Below are 22,158 nucleotides of genomic sequence, written 5' to 3'. Positions count from 1 at the left end.
AAACTTATTATTTTATTTTTTAAAAATATTCTAACCATATAAAATATCTTATTTTTCAATTAGTTTATTTATGTAATATTTAAATTTATTAAATTATAAGACTCTCAATATAATAAAATATCTAAATTTAAAATTCAAGATATTTTATTGTATTATCTTATTAGAAATTTTAAATAAATTTAAATTTTGAATAAACTTGATATTTGAAAAATTGGTTAGATATTTTTGATTTTTTAATTTTTTGTTAGAATTTAAGAAATTTAGGAGTTTGTTGAATTTTGAATTTTTTCAAATATTCTCTAACAACCTAAATTTGAATTCTAGTTAAGATATTTATTTTAAAATTTAATTTTATTTTAAATTTTAAAATTGAGATATTTTAGCTTACTTTCCAGATATTCCAGATCAGTTATTTGTTTGTATTGTTTGATTATATTATTATGTATTCAAATTTTTTTTACAAACCTATTATTTATTTGATCTAAATTGCTATGATTAACTTGTTGACAGATCCAATGATCTGATTTTAATCATAGTTCAATTAACAATAGATCTTATAAATAATTTGTAACAGGTAAATTTTGCAATTTCTTTCATCTGTGTAAACCTAGTAACATGATAGGTCCCATCCAAATCTTTTGACCTGTGTGAGCCTATATGTTTGCTATTGGGCTTAGTTGTTAAAATAAGTTTTGACATAAGTTAATTTATTTAGGCCCAATTAGATTTGGGCTTATTCAATGAATAACAATTATTTATTTAAAGGTTAAATTCCTCTCTCTTGGGCCTTGTGTGAGAGTTGGGGGCCAATAGAAGTGGGTACGACATACTGAACCCAGCTCCCCCTCACATGAACTACCCCAATTGTGAAGGCTCATTTGCCTTATTTAAATAATTGTATTAGGTTAATTATATTAGTCTAACCTAATTAAAATTGAATTAGCAACATAATTAACTTTTAAAATATATGAAATTTAATTTTTCATTTAATATTTTAAAGTTAATTTTAGAAAAACACTTAGTAAATGAAATTATTCTAGATAGTTATTTCTAGAACTAGTTATTTTTTTCTAATATTTAATTAGGAAAATATCATAGATTGTGAAATTAATTGTTTAATAATTAATTTTGGAACAATCTAAGTTAAGTATCTTTTTCCTAGTATTAAATTAGAATTAATAATTAAGTCTTCTCTATACTTAATTATTTATTTCTTGAATTTAATACATTTAATTAAATTGAAAATTTAATATTTAAGTTGATTTTCATCATAATACTTAAATATTATTATTTTCATATTATTTAATTAAAATTGAAAATTATTTTAAGTTTGAAATCTTATTTCATATAACTTAAATTTGAATAATTTTCAAAATATATTTCATTTTATTCTATTAATCTTTTCCCCACAATTTCGAAATTGCATTTTTTAAATGCATTAATTTCGAATTTTATTTGAAAAATAGATTAAAGTTGTAAATTATTTATTTTAATTTTGGACCAACTTAAATCAATAATTTTTTCATTTAATGATTAATTAAAATAAATGAAGTAAAATATATTTTATTAGAAATTTAATTAATTAGTCAAAGGAAAATCTAGATAGGTGATATTTTTGCTTGAAGTATTTTTCTAGTGTATTTAATTAAATAGAAAATTAATATTTAAGTTGATTTTCATCATCATACTTAAATATTTGAAATTTTTCTTATATATATTTAATTAAATAGGAAAATTATATTTTTTGTTGTAAATTAATTTTATTGTTATAGTGAGATTTCTCTCACCTAGAAACTCGAGACCAGACTCCTCCTTAAAGGACACGTGTATTCAGATTTCCAATGAAGGCTGAATGTCCGTGAGAGACTTCTCGAAGTTTAGACCTCGCTCAGGATAAAACCAGCGAGATACTGGGAGTGCGACTTAAGTCGCACCACGTAACCGTAATTCTCATCATGCAGGGTAGATCCAACTCGCATGTGTCAGAACATGTGCGAGTGTCCCCTCTATATTTCCGCGACAAGTATAGAGACCAACTCCCTATGATGCAGTTTGGTCCCAACGACCCAATAGCCCTGACAGACCAATATAAATTCGCATGTCCAGATTTTACTAGCTCCAACATGCGATATCTACAAGGGGCGATTACCTAAGGACGCAGACGTTCCAAACGCATCGCGATCCCGATCCTGCGAGCTCAACAAACGGAACATGAACAGTCAACTCGCAGATGCGGAAGACGCATACGTTGATGAACTTAGTAACTGTCACACATTTATTAATGTTAACGTTGTTTGAGTTTAGTTATTGCAATTCAATGTGTAAATAAGGGATTAACAATGAATGTGATCCTTATGTAACCGATTGGACACCTACTTTGTATATAAAGGGGTGATCCACCATGAAAATGCACCTACGAATCCTTTGCTACAGTGGACTAAGCAGATCGAAATCTGACTGAACCACTATAATTCTTTGTCTTGTTTACTTTTTCCAGCCTTGTTGTTTGTTCTTGCATTCCCAGTCGAGTACTCGCCATTCTAGGTTGAATACTCGCACTTGTCATTTCCCTAAAAATTCTCTTTTATATCAATTAAATAGTACTTTTCGGTGTTGCGAAATTGACTCGACAACATTTATTAATTAATTTTGGGCCAACATTAAAGTAGAATAATTTTTCCAGGATTTATTTTTATTTTAACATGCATTTTCGAAAATTGTATCCTTGAATACTTTAATTTTTCGAAATGCAATATATATTTATAGAAAATTAAATTTGAGTTGTAAATTAATTTAAATTAATTTTGTAACAACTTAAATTGAATATTTTTCTAAATATTTATTGGAAATTATTACTAAGATGGAAATAATTCATATTATTTTCATATCCATCTAAGTAAAATTTATAAATATTAAATTAAAATTTATATTTAGAATTTTTCATTCTAAATTGGAAATTTTGATTAAATAAATATATATTTAAAATAAATAGATTAAATAATGAGAATCAAAGAAAATACAACTCTCTTTAAATAATGAGCTTTATTATTATTAAGATATTCGATCTCCATTGTTGGTCTTACAATAGTTAAATATTTTCAATATAACCTCGAGACGCTAGACTTCGTCCCCCTATGGATGGTTATTCGTTGAACGCATTTAACACCGTAAGATCTCATTTGATAAGTGTTTTGAAAGTTTTCATTTCTATTAGACTCTCCCATACGGTGACTACTTAGAGATAAACTTATGAAACATGAAACAATGGTGGAAGCTCATAAAATGAGAATAACCTTGACTCTCGCCTACCGGGACAACGTTGGATTCTTATTTTGATCGAATAAAAGGTTGCTAGAATGGTTTGCATTTTAGATGAGCTGACAACTCTATTCAATGAATGATACTTTGACTCTCGCCTACCGGGACACTGTATCAGTTTGTTGAAGACCTTGGAAATTATTAAGGATTGTATGTTTTAGTATTTTCACTTGTCATTCCTACTTGCTATATGTTTAATAATTTCTGAATTGTGTATGAATTTATATTGAACCATGTTATTTTCTGTTATTAAGTTGTAGTTTAATTTCGAATCTTCATTGTTGGTTTAACTTGTTTTGTTTATCTAATGAGATAAATCCCTAATGGATTTTCACCATTAGACATACATAATAGTGTTAGATCTCGAAAGATAAATATTGTATATGCAACATCTAGCTGTTCATCAATTGATGACACCTTAGACTAGTATTTTTACAATATGAAACAAGAAGATTATATAAATAAGATTACTTTGTCTTTCGCTAATCGAAGTATCGTTGGATTCTTATTTAAACAACGAAATTATCCTAATTCCTCTTAGCTTATTCATTTCGAATTAGCTCAATAACATATCATTGGATGAATGGTCTATAAATCATTTCATGTCATTATATTTTCTCTTAAGAAATTAAATGACGCATATGATTATAATCCCGAAATTCTATTCCCAATTGATATAAATCCTCAATCTTAGAATCTCCTACTTGTATAGGCAAATCAGACTTAGAATTAAATTAGTAGTGGTGGTCCAAGATAGAATTACTCATTATATTTGGTATAAATTTAAGTCTTTGACTTTAATTTTAGATTCCAAACAGAAATTTTATTATATTTCTAATTCCAGGATGCAATACAGTTACACCTTCACAAGGGTTTAATATCCATCTTCTATTAATGGATTCAAACTGTATGGAATATGAGTTAGGTATTCTGTGACCAGGATCCACTTGCACTATTCTAAGAATTCTTGATGTAACTAAACCTAAGTCATCAAAAGACACTACCACATTTTTTTTAATCTATGGCATTTGTATCTTGTTCATAGTGGTTTTGACAAGATCAATCTCTGCAAAGAGTTAATAAGCCTATATCCACTGAAAGTAGTTCATCTCATTCGCAGATGGATGTACATTCAGGGGTGGATATGAGTTTTTCGTTGTATTCTTAAAACGATCACTCTAGATTATACCTTATGCAAAGAAATTTGAAATGTTTAAAAATTTTCTTAAATTTCTAACAATGGAAAACCATTAAGGTAAGTGGTTAAAGATCTTGCAAACTGATAGGGGTGGAGAAATAGTTAGTTGATATGCAGTTCAAAGATCATTAAATTGATTTTTGAATTATATCCAAACTTACCTCCCCAGAAATTTCGAGTTGCATATTGATGATTAGTTACTAGTCGTTGCCTAAATCCTTCTATGGTAATACAATTTCAGAATGATGTAATGGTTAGGTACTTAATGTAAATCATTACTAGATTCATGGATGACCTAATAAAAATCTTAAGAAAAGCTAGAACTGTTAACCATGGTTTGTTAGCTATTCTAAGTGATTAGGGGTGGACCATCCCATTGTCAATAGATAAGAAAGTGTTTAAACAAATACTACTTTTCTAAGAAAATGACTAAGTCTGAAAATAAAGTAGCAAATAAAGGAGATATTTTTCTTGATTCCAAAAGTGTTCTATCATCTTATATGACATATGATGATCCCACTGGCTCTGTTGTCTTGTCACAACCGAAGAGGTCAATACCATTTAGTTTTCTTAGACATAATTCACGGTACCTTGTCGTAGTGGGAGAGTTTCTAGGAACTCACCTTCTTATGACTTGGGAGACACTAGTGATTTAAAATCCATTGTGAGTTTAAACAAGTAATGGATTGTCAAGATAAGAAACTAAGAAGAAAAGCCAATAGAACTATGGTTTAATCCATTCACATGGAATAACCTAAAGTTTTCTATTACGACATAAAAGGAAATTTTAGCTAATAAGTCTATTCTATGGACTTAACAAACTTCCTGTTCTTAGTATTATAGGTTTGAATTTATCTAAACCTATGGCTTGTGGTATACCTGGTAATTACTTACTCTAATGCAAGCAACTTACTTTAGTAAGATGCTAAAGCATTTTCTTTCTAATGGCAATCTATAGAAGCTTCACAACTTCTTAGGCATAGATTTTATTTATCTAAGGAAAAGTCTCAACTATTCTAGAAAAGATAAAGCCATGAAAGAATTTCTTATATCAACAGTGAGAGGTCTCAGATATGCTTTAGTATGCCTTAGACCAGACACCTGCTGTTGAGTGGGAGTAATGAGTAGGTATCATATTAATCCAGGAGAAGAACATTGGAAGACAATCAAGTAAATCTTAATATTAAGAAGAGGAACTATATGTTAGAGTGTGTTTAAAACTCTTAGACTACACCACATCAGATTTCGAAATTTGCCTTTGTGCTAGAAAATCTTTCTGATAAGATGGTGATTACTCTGGGGGTGGAATAGTGATTTTGGAGAAGTGTAAAAACCTATTTGAAGTCTCTAGGTCTACCAGAAAGGGACTGAATGTTAAAGTTGCAGGAAAGGTACTTATTCAGTCTAAGGAAAGTTCTATACATCTTTGGCACCATTCCAAATTGCCTTAACTACTAGTGTTATTTTCTGATTAACCAAAAGTAGTTGCCAAAAGTATAGAATCCAGTATCCCAAGAGAGTAGACATATAGAGAGGCATTTCACATTATCAATAATTTTGTGATTAAGGAAGAGTAATGGTGGAGAAAAGGTTGTGGTTAATTCAACCTTTCAGATCCTATTACAAGGAGTTTACTACTACTACACTTAATTTGTATATCCAGGTGTTGAGATTATTTGAAACACACTTTTTGTTTTATATTAGTGCAAGTGGGAGTTTGTTGGGTTTTATGCCCTAAATAAAACTCATTTCAATATAATCAGATTTACTTATTAATATAGATCAGAAATAACATTTAATGTTGCATGGTTCACATGATTTATTTCATGATTATATGTACATAATGTATGAATTCGTCTGAAACCCTTTTCACATACTTGATCCTGTTTATTGTGCTATCAACACATTGGAAAGTAAACATGACTATGTGAATAAAGTTTCCTAGATTTATCAGACATAGGGTTTTACTGATATGATAATCTACAATAGAGTTTACTTGCATTTGGAGAAGTGCTATGTTCTTTCCAGAGCATTGGTTAAAGTAAAGCTCAAGTTGGATGCATGGAGTATGCATCGGAAGGGACCGATATTGAACTTTGACTTAGATTTATTAAACTTACCGTAATATCTATTCAAGTCAATATCGCCTAGTTGATCCTAGATCAAATGATCTTAATCCTGTTATGATTAGGTTCAATCTCGAGAGGTTATTCGTGTTCTTTGATTTGTTAGTTAAGCCTACTTTTAGGTCAGGGTGATACGTACATTTTGGGAACACGGTAGTGCAATTGAGTGGGAGCGCTAATATAAACATGTAGCTTCTATCTGGCGAATAGTAAGTAAAGGATGATCTCCTTCGAGCTTGACCAAACGAAAATAAATGGTGGAGATCTCATTTCACATAAGCTGAAATATCATTTATACGGGGTTAAGTGTTTTAAGGATTAAATACATTGTAGGGTGTAACGGTAATCTAATCCCTTTACAGTGTAGATCATTCATATAGAGGATCATTGATCAAATTAGGATTATAACAATGGATAACTAATGATGTGTCTATATGGTGGAACATATAGAGCATTCCATATACTGAGAGTGAAATTCTAAGTTCTATGCCTGGATTCAACGAAGAATTAATAAGTTAGTGAATTTTAGTAATAAATTCTTGATCTGCTTATTGGAAGCTCGGTTATATAGACTCATGGTCCCCGCACTAGTTGAGATAATATTGCTTGTAAGACTCATATAGTTGGTTTTGATTAATCAATTATAATTCTCAAAAAATTAGACTATGTCTATTTGTGAATTTTTCACTAAGTAAGGGCGAAATTGTAAAGAAAGAGTTTTAGGGGCATATTTGTTAATTATGATACTTTGTATGGTTCAATTAATAAATATGATAAATGACAATATTATTTAATAATTATTTATAGTTATTAAATAGTTAGAATTGGCATTTAAATGGTTGAATTTAAAAATTGGCGTTTTTGAGAAAATCAGATGCAGAAAAGATAAAACTGCAAAATTGCAAAAAGTGAGGCCCAAATCCACTGTGCATGGCCGGCCACTTTTGTAGGGAATTTAAATTGATATTTTCATTATTTTAAATGCCAAATAATTCAAACCTAACCCTAGTGGAATGATATAAATAGATAGTGAAGGCTTCAGGAAAATTACACTTCTGATTCAGAAAAAACTGAGCCTCTCTCTCTCCCTATCTTTGGCCGACCACCTTCTTCTCTTTCTTCTCTTTTCAATTTCGAAATACTTAGTGTTAGAGTAGTGCCCACACACAGCAAGTGATACCTCAATCATAGTGAGGAAGATCGTGAAGAAAGACTTTCAGCAAGAAGGAGTTTCAGCACCAAAGAATCAGAGAAAGAGATCCAGGTTCAGATATTTGTAATGCTCTGCTACAGAAAGGAATCAAGGGCTAGATATCTGAACGGAAGGAGTTATATTATTCCGCTGCACCCAATGTAAGGTTTACTAAACTTTAATGTGTTTATTTCATCGTTTTAGAAAGTTCATATTTAGGGTGTTAATCAACATACTTGTGAGTAGATCTAAGATCCTGGTAAAATAATTTCCAACAAATTTCTTGTTGAAAGAAGTTATATTTTAAGTGATCATCGTCCATATGGTGTTCTTAACATTCTTCAAGAGAGAAAATGGGTAGGTTCTTTAGTTAATTTTACTGGTTATGTGGATCGGATTGTTAAAGAGTTTTATGCAAATCTCAATAATGAAATTGTTGATTCTAACTCTCAAATGTTTTGTAAAGTTTTTGTGAGAGGTCACTTGTTCTCTTTTTCTCCACAAGATGTAGCCAAAGCCTTGCATCTTCCTTCTCTTGTTGTTCCAGATGAAGAGGAGAGAGAACCTCTTGATAAGGATGAGGTTCTTGTTGAGATTATGGGTCAAAAGATGGTGTGGCCTCAAAATTTTGTTATCTTGGTCACTAATCTCACTTTCATTTATTTGGTGCTTCACAAGTTTGCTACAACAAATTGGAAATTGATTTCTCACACTGCAACTATCTCCTTTGATATGTCATCTTTCTTGTACAAGGTTGGAACTGGGTATGATATTGATTTGGCCACAATCATCTTTGATCAAATCATTAGTTTTTAGAAAGTCAATAAGAAAAATTTGAATCTTCCTTTTCATCAAGTTATGTACAAAATTTTGAGTATGCAGAGAAGTGATATCAAGACAGAGCAAGAAGATTTGGTGGCTCCTTCCGCTACTGCATCTACAAGGCATCTGCTTCAATTTTTGATACTGTTGAAGCCTCATCATCTAGGAAATCTAAGCCTCAATCTCTTGTGTTTTCTTTGGATGACTTTCCTGCAGAAGCTCCTGTTCCAACTGCTTCAGCACTTGTCTCTGCAGAACTCTCTGGTGTTCGAGCTTCACTTGATTCCTTGACTGCTCGAGTGATGACTCTTGAGGGACTCTAATGCTCAGTTCTTGATGTTCTAAAAGCCTTGTCCAAGGTCCCATAAGATTAGTTTTTTTTTTCTTGTTTTTTATTTTATTGTCTCCATTCCTAGGATCATTGATACTTTCTTTAGTCTTAGGTTTGACATATTTGTTTCTTTTATGCTTTTGGTACTTTGGTTGCTTTGAAAGACGCAAAGAGGGAGAGTAGATACTCAAAAACCTGTTTTATTTTATTGTGTGTAACTCTGGATCTTCTTTTTTTAGGGGGAGTTACGTTTTAGTTTCTTTTTTATGTTTGATATGAGTTATATATGTTTGCAGGGGGAGTTCTTCATTTTACTTATTTCTAACATGTGTGTTGCAGGTTTTTATTTTATTTTTGTCTATCAAATTGCTAAAATAGAAGATTGTAAAATCCTTTATTGGCATATTTGATAAAATAGACAAAAAATAATATTTGTAGTATTTTCAAAATTGGTTTTATTTGTGTATTTATTATTTTCAAAATTTTAATTTCTTTTCTTAGTGTGAAAAGACTTTCAAAATCAAATTTTATTCTCTTTTGACTTTATTTATGAATAAATATGAGTTTTTCTTATTTAGATTATTTGATATTATCTTTGTATTTTTAAGAAAATTCTTAATCATATTTATTTCTTTTTTATCTGATTTCTTAACCAAGAAACCGTGTATAGTTGTGTGTGTAAAGGTTGTCAAAGTTGCCTTATTTTTTATGGAAATTTTGCTAAAAAAACTGTCCAGGTTCAATGTACCTGTTTGAACGAATCGACTTTCTGTTTAAATAGTTTTTGACTTTCCTGTTTGGAAAAAAATTTCATTTATTGACATGATTGTTTCTTGGTTGTTTGACCACGACCTAGAGGGTTTCTAAAGTGTATAAAGACACCCTTAGGTCGCTGGTATTGGTTAGCTCTCTTGGTGTGTCAATTCTAAAACTCCTTTCAAAGTTAGAGAGAGTTTCTTTGTTGTGTGAAGAACTTGAGTCCAACAAATTTTTAGTATTTTATTGTTAACGCAAATTTTTTGTTAACCAAAATTAATGAGCTTTTACGTAATAAATATTTTACAGAGATAATAATGAATAACTAAGAAATTAATAACTTCAGAGATTTTTACGTGGTTTTGCAGTTAAAATCTGCATACTCCACGAGTCTTTCTTATTAATGATATTTTTAGTACAGAATACAATATCATAATAATAATATTTTTCTCCCAAAAATTTCTCGTCCTCTTTTTCTATGGAATCTACCCCTATTTATAGAAATATAAGTTGACAGTTATTTTCTTGTGATCAGTTTAAAATGTAATTGTTCATAAAACGTGAATAATTCCCACGTTTCATTTAATTGCATGTGGGATAATATTAGATAACTGCTCAACTGCCTTTTGTTTCTATCCTTTCGATGGTTAATGCTGATTTGGACGATTGTATCTCGCTTAACATGAGTTATCCTCATCTATCTTGATGTGGAAAAGATGGTTCGCCTCGTTATGTCTCTTTATTTGAGTTAAGATCGCGAGGTGACTGTCTCGCTATACGTAATACGAGGTTGCCATGTGTGATTGTATTTATTCTACATACAATAAATGAATATCCTCTTTGACTATGTACTCCGAGGCAGGCGCGTGTCTCGTCAATATCAGTTTTAATAGCTTTGTATCCTTATCTCGCTTAAGACTTATGTAGTCAGTGAGTTGTGAATATTTTCTATTAAAATTTTATAACGAGTTATTTTATCTTGCATTTAATGATGTAACTTTATTATATCAGGTGGTTCATATTCCACTACAGGACACGTGTCAACTTCTAAAGTGAAATCAAATTTCGGGAATAACATTTATTATTGTGTTATTATTCTGTATTATTTCTTGTTAAAAAGTTGCAAGTTGAACATCTTGAATATCGTTCATCAAACTTCAGGAGAAGTCTTGTTTACGAGTCACTTTTCAGGAGGAAAAGTGCAAGTTATCCACTCTTTAGGAGAAAGATTGCAAGTTAGTCACTCTTCGAGAGGAAGATTGCAAATGAGTCACTCTTTGGGAGGAAGATTGCAAGTTAGACACTCTTTCGGAAGAAGATTGCATGTGAGTCACTCTTCAGAAGAAGTGTGCAAGTGCTATGATTTGAAGGTAGTTCAAGGTCTCGGCACTTTATAAATTTGATTAGAAGAATAAATTTCAACAGTTGCAGCAAATTCAAGGAGGGAGTCTTTATTTATATAAGTCAATTTAGTTTTGTAAGCACTTGAGATTCATCTAATAAATTTCATTCTCTGGGCGTGGCCTTATAGACTAGGAGCAATTCGAAAGAGTTGCTGATACCATGTATAAAATATTGTGTGTCATTTTATTTTCTACAATTTTACTTTCTGCAGTATATTTCTGTTCTGTCGGATTTTGTGTCTGATAGAGATAAATTATGTTCAAACAATTTTACTACAGTTCTGCATTATTTAAATTATTTTATAATTTTACTTAGTAATTATAAAAACGGAATTTCATATAACATGTTTGGGAATGTAAGAACCATTAGACACTATATGCCACAAATTATAATTCCTAGATTGAAGGTAAGCTTCCATTTTAATTTTCCAATAAGAAAAATCTACTCCATTGAAGTATGGTGCTCTATTTGTGCTCAAACCTTCTAACATGCTATTTTGTGAATTACTTAGAAATGTCATGTTCTAGATTGTGAAATCTAATCAAATAATTGAGCCATTATTCTCATACCAATTGTTAACCCAAGATATGTTTCCAAGAGAGGGGTGAATTGGAAATTTAAACTAATTTTGGTAAATTAAAACTTTCAACACAAAGCTATGCAACTAATCAAGTAAATGCAAATAGTATGGCAATGATATAGAGAGCAAATAATCAAGCTTGTAAAGTAAAGAGTTTAAAGGTAAGAAATTACAAACTCTCAATTTTTACAAGGTTTGGTAGAAAAAAGTCACATACATCCTTGGTCTTCAAAGCTATAAGTAATACCCGGTAAAATTATATATATATTTTAAATACAATTTGTGTGAGAATAATTAGTTTATTTATTTCTATTGATAATGAATAGAGATAATTGCTTAGAGTAGTATTGGCAAATTTCTAAACATAACTGAAATTGCATTAAGTGTCAAGATAAAATTATGGTATTTTTACGAATTAGGTAATTACGTAACTCAAGCCCAATATGAAAGTTTATTAGGGTCCTATAAATTATTTAGTGGGTTTTAATTAATTGTATAAGTGATATCAAATAAGTAACATTATTATAGAATTAATGTTAAAAGTTTGTAAGTTTGGATAAATTTGCAAGATTAAAAACTGTTTTACTAAAACGATCATATCTGGAGTTCTAGGGCTCGGATTGAGATGATTCTAGTAGCGTTGGAAAGATAATTCAAAGATCTATTAATTATGTAGAAATAGATTTATCGTAATTTTAACTTTATTGGGGTCAAAATTAAGCTACAAAGTAACAACCTGTTAAGCTTAGCATAGAAACCCTAAGTTTTAAAATTCAAATTTAAAACTTATATATAACAAATACAAATTTTATTTAATTATTCTATTTAGAGTTAAATTAGCATCAGATTATATGGGTTATTTTTTTTTTTACACCATTATTAGGTTTACTTAGATTATAAAACCTAAATCTCTCACATTCTTGTTACGTAATATGCAGAGCCTCTAACCCTAAGAAAAAGAAAAACTCAATCTCAATCTCTTTCTTTCACCCTGAACATAATTCTTAGAGAAGACACTCATAAAATCCTAATCCTACAATCTATATTCATCTCGCTATCTATCAACGATTTATTATTTTTCTTCTTGTTTCGTTCTCTTCGCCAAATACCACTCATGATTTTCATCAACGAAGGATTGAGATTATCATCACCATTCTAATAATTGAGATTTCAAGATCTAGGATTTTATTAAGAAGATTCATCAAGAGGTAAGGGAGTTCTTCCATTTATTGTTGTGAACTTTTAGGTTAAACTATGAAATCTCGTTTTTTTTTTTCTGAAAATTATTGTCTTAGTAAAATAGTCATATCTCTCTCGATATTGATCCGTTTTCAACGATTTTTATATCGTTAGAAAGCTTATTCAATGATCTACAATTTTTATGAAGAAACTATTCACAATTTCGGTATTATTCTATGTCAAAAATGATCATCTTTCTGCTGTTTTTGTTATTGTTTTTCTTCATATTCTCAGAAAAAGTACTTTCACTTAAAATACCATAACTCTCTCAATTCTCATCCACTTTTAATGACCTATATATGATTTCAAATCTTATTTGATTTCCTATAAGTTTCATGAAGAAACATTTCGTTAATTCGGAGTTATACTATGTCAAAAAATTAGTTTTCTTCTGTTTCATGTGATTCATTTCTTGGATATTATTCTTGCAAAACTATTTTAGTAAAATTGTAATATCTCTCTGAATATAATTCCAATTCTAAAGATTTTGGTATCATTGGAAAGGGAATTTAATTTCCTAAATTTTTTATGAAGATATTATCTTCTAGTTCTGAACCTTTTAATGCCAAAAGTTTATATTTTCGCTGAGTCATATAATTCGTTACTCCATATTCCTTCTCAAAAATAGTTTCGGTAAAACTAGAATAACTCTATTAGTTTTAATCTATTTTTAATAATCTTCATACCATTGAAAAGATAGTTGAAATCCCTATAATTTTTAGGAAGGCAACTTTTACTGAATTTGTATAGTTTTTAGTCAAAAATAGTGTTCTTTCTGTTGTACTGTAAGAGTACGAATTTTAATGTTAGGGCCTTGACCCATGCCTTATTATAGGTAGTAGTGACGAGATAACAAGTCTTAATCAGCGAGATTTGAGGTAAGGAAATTAGATAGTTTTGTATGTGTTTATCTACATAAATTTAAATTCTTTATGTATTGAAATATGATTTATGATTTGTTATTATGAATATGTATATGGTACTGAGAATGTGTGGTATGTACACAATATGAGTTTATGAATTGATACATAGACTATGGTTGTATGACTTGTATATGTTATATGTTGTATTTGTATGTTGCATGTCGTATGTTGTATGCTAACGTCTCAGGTAAAGTGAGGGACCGTGGTGGGGTATGATACAGGATAAGGTCGTTGAATGTAGAGATACTCTACCCTATATTTTACTGTGGTGGGGTAGGATACAGTGATGTTACTGTTGAATATAGAGATATCCTATCCTATAACAATGGTAGGGCTGCATAGGCCCAAGTTATTATATGGGCAGATTAGACCCATGATATTGTAGGGCCAGGCTAGGCCCGGATTATGCAAATAATGGCTATGATATGCTAATGTTATGGTAATGACATTATTATTTATAGTATTAATATGATTATGTTATGAGTATGATATTGGAGTTATGATCTTTGTATATATGTATGGTGTGAACAATTAGTATGGACCTATATGATAAAAGTTTCCATGTATACAGTTATTTGGTTATTGTTATAAAATAAGGTGTATGATATTGCTAAAACTTAATAAATGCATTAATGGTATGTGTGATATTATATGGTATTGTATGATAAGTATTTCCTTACTAAGCTTTTAGCTCACCCCCTTACTTTCCCCTACAGGTATTAGACACATAAGTATGTATAGTGAGCAAGGTGAGTTCTGGTACGTACACTATGCGCGGCTACGGACGGGCAAACGATCTAGAACGCTAGTGGCGCCTGTTTTATTTTAAGCAGTTGATAAATCTAAACACAATGGAAATGTATTATTTAAAATCATTTACTTATCGTATTTTGTTTTACAAATGAAGGATCCTTCTCTATTGCATTTTGATTTCTAAAACTCATTGTTGTATTTTAAGGATTTTTTAATCTTTTCAAATTATGCATTTAAATGGTATTTTTGTAAAGTAAGGCAAAATATCGGGGTGTTACACTATGGACCTAGCTTTGAGTTCCATTATCGAGCCAAGTTAACGGGATTGACTAATCTTTACAATTGGGAATTTTACACCAAGGTGTTTCCAAACCTCTTAGAATAGTTTTCCACCGCTTATGACTATCAACCTCTTTCTCGGATTGTTGTAGTGTCAATCTCACTCTAACCGAGTTGTACATACCGGTGCCTACCTCACCTCAATTACAGTTTGGAAATGTGCTTAGAATTACAAGCAAACTCACTCTAGAAGTATAATGATACAATGAAGAACTTAGAGTGATTAGCAAGCACACTTATAAGAAATAAATATAAATTTTGGCTCAAAGTGTGTGAAAATAGCTTTGTTGGATTTTAAACTTGTGAGCTCTTAAAATCACTTGAAATGTTTAGTATGTGGAATAAATGCTCAACCAACCTTAATTTTTGAGTGAAAAACGAGTTTATATAGTGTAGGAACAAAAACTAGTCGTTTATAGCCGTTAACTGTTGGAAATTATTTTACCAGGATCTTAGATCTACTCACAAGTATGTTTATTAACATCCTAAATATGAACTTTCTAAAACGATGAAATAAACACATATAAAGTTTAGGAAACCTTACATTGGGTGCAGCGGAATATAATGACTCCTTCCGTTCAGATATCTAGCCCTTGATTCCTTTACGTAGCGAGCATTATCAATATCTGAACCTGGATCTCTTTCTCTGAATCTTTGATGCTGAATCTCCTTTGCTGATGATCTTTCTTCACGATCTTCCTCACTATGATTGAGGTATCACTTGATGTGTGTGGGCACTACTCTAATCACTAAGGATTTCGAAATTCAAAGGAAGAAGAAAGAAGAAGTGGTAGCTAAAGATAGGGAGAGAGAGAGGCTCAGTTTTTCTGAATCAGAAGAAGTGTTTTTCCTGAAGCCTTCACTATCTATTTATAGCATTCCACTAGGGTTAGATTTGAATTATATGGCATTAAAATAATGAAAAAATCAACTTAAAATACACTCAAAGGTGGCCGGCCATACCTTTAGTGGATTGGGCCTTGCTTTTTGCAATTTTGCAATTTTAACACCTTTTGTATCTGATTTTCTCAAAAATGCCAATTTCCTAATTCAATCATTTAAATGTCAATTCTAACTATTTAATAACTATAAATAATTATTAAATAATATTGTCATTTATCATATTTATTAATTGAACCATACAAAGTATCATAATTAACAAATATGCCCCTATAAACTCTTTCTTTACAATTTCGCCCTTACTTAGTGAAAAATTCACAAATAGACATAGTCTAATTTGAGAATTATAATTGATTAATCAAAACCAATTACATGAGTCTTACAAGCAATATTATCTCAACTAGTGGGGGGACCATGGGTCTATATAACCGAGCTTCCAATAAGTAGATCAAGAATTTAGCACTAAAATTCACTAACTTATTAATTCTTCGTTGAATCCACGCATAGAACTTAGAATTGCACTCTCAGTATATAGAATGCTCTATATGTTCCACCATATAGACACATCATTAGTTATCCATTGTTATAATCCTAATGTGATCAATGATCCTCTATATGAATGATCTACACTGTAAAGGGATTAAATTACCGTTACACCCTACAATGTATTTATTCCTTAAAACACTTGACCCCGTATAAATGATATTTCAGCTTATGTGAAATGAGTACTCCACCATTTATGTTCGTTTGGTCAAGCTCGAAGGAGATCATCCTTTGCTTACTATTCGCCAGATAGAAGCTATAGATTCCATGTTTATGCTAGCGCTCCCACTCAATTGCACTACTGTGTTCCCAAAATGTACGTATCACCCTGACCTAAAAGTAGGCTTAACTAACAAATCAAAGAACACGAATAGCCTTTCAAGATTGAGCCTAATCATAACAGGATTAAGAACATTTGATCTAGGATCAACTAGGCAATATTTACTTGAATAGATTTTACGGTAAGTTTAATTAAATCTAAGTCAAAGTTCAATATCGGTCCCTTCCGATGCATACTCCATGCATCCAACCTGAGCTTTACTTTAACCAATGCTCTGGAAAGAACATAGCACTTCTCCAAATGCAAGTAAACTCTGTTGTAGATTATCATATCAGTAAAACCCTATGTCTGATAAATCTAGGAAACTTTATTCACATAGTCATGTTTACTTTTCAATGTGTTGACGGCACAATAAACAGGATCAAGTATGTGAAAAGGGTTTCAGATGAATTTATACATTATGTACATATAATCATGAAATAAATCATGTGAACCATGCAACATTAAATGTTATTTCTGATCTATATTAATAAGTAAATCTGATTATATTGAAATGAGTTTTATTTAGGGCATAAAACCCAACAAACTCCCACTTGCACTAATATAAAACAAAAAAGTGCATTTCAAATAATCTCAACACCTTGATATACAAATCAAGTGTAGTAGTAGTAAACTCCTCGTAATAGGATCTGAAAGGTTGAATTAACCACAACCTTTTCTCCACCATTACTCTTCCTTAATCACAAAATTATTGATAATGTGAAATTCCTCTCTATATGTCTACTCTCTTGGGATACTGGATTCTATACATACCTTTGGCAACTACTTTTGGTTAATCAGGAAATTAACACTAGTAGTTTAAGGCAATTTGGAATGGTGCCAAAGATGTATAGAACTTTCCTTAGACTGAATAAGTACCTTTCCTGCAACCTTAACATTCAGTCCCTCTCTGGTAGACCTAGAGACTTCAGATAGGTTTTTACACTTCTCCAAAATCACTATTCCACCCCAGAGTAATCACCATCTTATCAGAAAGATTTACTAGCACAAAGGCAAATTTCGAAATCTGATATGGTGTAGTCTAAGAGTTTTAAACACACCCTTATAGACTAACATATAGTTCCTCTTCTTTATCTTAAGATTTACTTGATTGTCTTCCAATGTTCTTCTCCTGGATTAATCTGATACCTACTCATTACTCCCACTCAACAGCAGGTGTCTGGTCTAAGGCATACAAAAGCATATCTAAGACCTCTCACTGTTGATATAAGAAATTCTTTCATGGCTTTATCTTTTCTGGAATAGTTAAGACTTTTCCTTAGATAAATAAAATCTATACCTAAGAAGTTGTGAAGCTTCTATAGATTGCCATTAGAAAGAAAATGCTTCAGCATCTTACTAAAGTAAGTTGCTTGCATTAGAGTAAGTAATTACCAGGTATACCACAAGCCATAGGTTTAGATAAACTCAAACCTATAATACTAGGAACAGGAAGTTTGTTAAGTCCATAGAATAGACTTATTAACTAAAATTTCCTTTTATGTCCTTGTAATAGAAAACTTTAGGTTATTCCATGTGAATGGATTAAACCATAGTTCTATTGGCTTTCTTCTTAGTTTCTTATCTTGACAATCCATTACTTGTTTAAACTCACAATGGATTTTAATCACTAGTGTCTCCCAAGTCATAAGAAGGTGAGTTCCTAGAAACTCTCCCACTACGACAAGGTACCGTGAATTATGTCGAAGAAAACTAAATGGTATTGATCTCTTCGGTTGTGACAAGACAACAGAGGCAGTGGGATCATCATATGTTATATAAGATGATAGAACACTTTTGGAATCAAGAAAAAATATCTCCTTTATTTGCTACTTGTTTTCAGACTTAGTCATTATCTTAGAAAAGTAGTATTTGTTTGAACAAACACTTTCTTATCTATTGACAATGGGATGGTCCACCCCTAATCACTTAGAATAGCTAACAAACCATGGTTAACAGTTCTAGCTTTTCTTAAGATTTTGATTAGGTCATCCATGAATCTAGTAATGATTTACATTAAGTACCCAACCATTACATCATTCTGAAATTGTATTACCATAGAAGGATTTAGGCAACGACTAGTAACTAATCATCAATATGCAACTCGAAATTTCTGGGGAGGTAAGTTTGGATATAATTCAAAAATCAATTTAATGATCTTTGAACTTCATATCTACTAACTATTTCTCCACCCCTATTAGTTCGCAAGATCTTTAACCACTTACCTTAATTGTTTTAACCATTGCTAGAAATTAATGAAATTTTTCAAACATTTCAAATTTCTTTGCATAAGGTATAATCTAGAGTGATCATTTTAAGAATACAACGAAAAACTCATATCCACCCCTGAATGTACATCCATCTGCGAATGAGATGAACTACTTTCAGTGGATATAGGCATATTAACTCTTTGCAGAGATTGATCTTGTCAAATCCACTATGAACAAGATACAAATGCCATAGATTAAAAAAAATGTGGTAGTGTCTATGATGACATAGGTTTAGTTACATCAAAGAGTTCTTAGAATACTGCAAGTGGATCCTGGTCACAGAATACCTAACTCATATTCCATATAGTTTGAATCCATTAATAAAAGATGGATATTAAACACTTGAGAAAGTGTAACTGTATTGTATCTGGAATTAGAAATATAAGAAAATTTCTGTTTGGATTCTAAAATTAAAGTCAAAGACTTAAATTCAACCAAATATAATGAGTAATTCTTTCTTGGACCACTAGTACTAATTAAACTCTAAGTCAGATTTGCCCATACAAGTAGGAGATTTCTAAGATTGAGGATTTATATCAATTGGGAATAGAATTTCGGGATTATAATCATATGCGTCATTTAATTTCTTAAGAGAAAATATAGAATGACATGAAATGATTTATAGACCATTCATCCAAAGATATGTTATTGAGCTAATTCGAAATGAATAAGCTAAGAGGAATTAGGATAATTTCGTTTAAAATAAGAATCCAACGATGCTTCGATTAGCGAAAGTCAAAGTAATCTTATTTATACAATCTTCTTGTTTCATATCGTAAAAATACTAGTCTAAGGTGTCATCAATTGATGAACAGCTAGATGTCGCATATACAATATTTATCTTTCGAGATCTAACACTATTATGTATGTCTAATGGTGAAAATCCACTAGGGATTCATCTCATTAGATAAACAAGCCAAGTTAGACCAACAATGAAGATTCGAAATTAAACTACAACTTAATAACAGAAAATAACATGGTTCAATATAAATTCATACACAATTTAGAAATTATAAGCATATAGCAAGTAGGAATGACAAGTGAAAATACTAAAACTTAAAATCCTAAATAATTTCCAAGGTTTTCAACAAACTGATATCAGTGTCCCGTTTAGGCGAGAGTCAAAGCTACCATTCATTGAATAGAGTTGTCAGCTCGTCTAAAATGTTAAACATTCTAGCAACCTTTTATTCGATCAAGATTGGAATTCAGCGTTGTCCCGTTTAGGCGAGAGTCAAGGCAATTCTATCTTATGAGCTTCCACCATTGTTTCATAATTTGCAAGTCAAGTATGATCGCCACCATTAGGGTGATCTATACCATACAAAACACTTACAAACTACTTATCATGCGAGGTTAAACGATGCGAAATTGCTAATGAACGTTCCTCCATTAGAGAGGATTACTCACTAAAACAAACGCGGTGTAAAACCCACAATGGAGATCGAATATCTTAATAATAAAGCTCATTATTTAAAAAGAGTTGTATTTTCTTTGATTCTCTTTATTTATTCTATTTATTTTAAATATATATTTATTTAATTAAAATTTCCAACTTAGAATGAAAAAATTCTAAATATAAATTTTAATTTAATATTTATAAATTTTACTTAGATGGATATGAAAATAACATGAATTATTTCCATCTTAGTAATAATTTCCAATAAATATTTAGAAAAAAATATTTAAGTTGTTACAAAATTAATTTAAATTAATTTACAACTCAAATTTAATTTTCTATAAATATATGTTGCATTTCGAAAAATTAAAGTATTTAAGAATACAATTTTCGAAAAATGCATATTAAAATAAAAAATAAATCCTGGAAAAATCATTCTAATTTAATGTTGGCCCAAAATTAATTAATAAAATTAATTTACAACAAAAAATATAATTTTCCTATTTAATTAAATATATATAAGAAAAATTTCAAATATTTAAGTATGATGATTGGGGAATTTATTGAAGTCTTCCAGGATTCTTGCTTTGAGGGCTGGGGTCCTTTTCTCCGTTGTAGAGTTCGATTGGACATTACTAAGCCATTGCTAAGGGGGAAAATGATTTCTCTTCCCAATATCAAAGATGAATTTTGGGTGGAATTTCGGTATGAACGTTTGCCTGATTATTGTATGGAATGTGGAAGAATTGGACATGTTTTTAATAAGTCTCTGGTCCATCTTGAAAATATGGATAATGGGATTGAATCAGAATTGGCTTATCGACCGAGTCTGAAGGGTGCTCCTTTGCCTACATCTAGTTATGATCGATATAGATCGGATTTTTCTAAAGGAAGTGCGTGGCCACTCTTAACTCGACTAGCACGATCAACACTCTCTGCTACAATTCCACAGATCAACAATCGGCCACCTTCACATCCAAGACCTCTCCTACAGGGTGAATCCTCAAATACTAATAAGAATCATCATCCTCCTACCACCACTCGCACTATTTCTCCCTCTACTACACAAAAAATGCAGCCTTCTGTTACTGCTGGTTTAAATGTTCAGCATCCACTTACTGCTGCCGTTCCTGCAAGCCATTCTCCTGTTCTTAAAACTGTTCCTTGCGATAATTCAGTGGTTCATCTAAAAGATGTTTTCACTCCCAACATTGGTCCTTTCCCTGTTGATCACACCTTTGCCACTTATCCTCCTATTCCTAATTTTTCTCGTGAAGAAATATGCCAGAATGTTACTATGGATATCTCTTCCAAAAAGACTGGGAAAGCTATTGCTGCTACTACTGTCTCGCACCAGCCCCACTCTGATCTTGATGATATGGATGGTTTTGATGACCAGGAAAATACCAATCCAAACAAAGCTTTTAAGAGACAATTTGATAGACTTTCACTAAGGAAAACTCTTAAGAGATGTCGTGCATCAAATGGTTCTAGTCCTTCTCCTTCCTCAATTGAAGCGACTGCCAACCTGCCAGTTTCTACCTCTTGTGATGATTCTGCTGGTTCAGAGGACATTTCAGCGGTGATTGCTCAGCAATCCCGCTTTTCATCATGAATGTTGTAAGTTGGAATGCACGGGGTTTGGGGAATCCGAGTGCATTCCGTCGTCTGTGTTTGCTTGTTCGTGAGCAAACTCCCCACTTGTTGTTTCTTATGGAAACTAAGTTAATTTCTGGTTGTATTTCT

This window comes from Cannabis sativa, chromosome X (assembly GCF_029168945.1).
Source record: "Cannabis sativa cultivar Pink pepper isolate KNU-18-1 chromosome X, ASM2916894v1, whole genome shotgun sequence".
NCBI lineage: Eukaryota > Viridiplantae > Streptophyta > Magnoliopsida > Rosales > Cannabaceae > Cannabis > Cannabis sativa.
Note: the sequence above shows the minus strand (reverse complement) of the source record.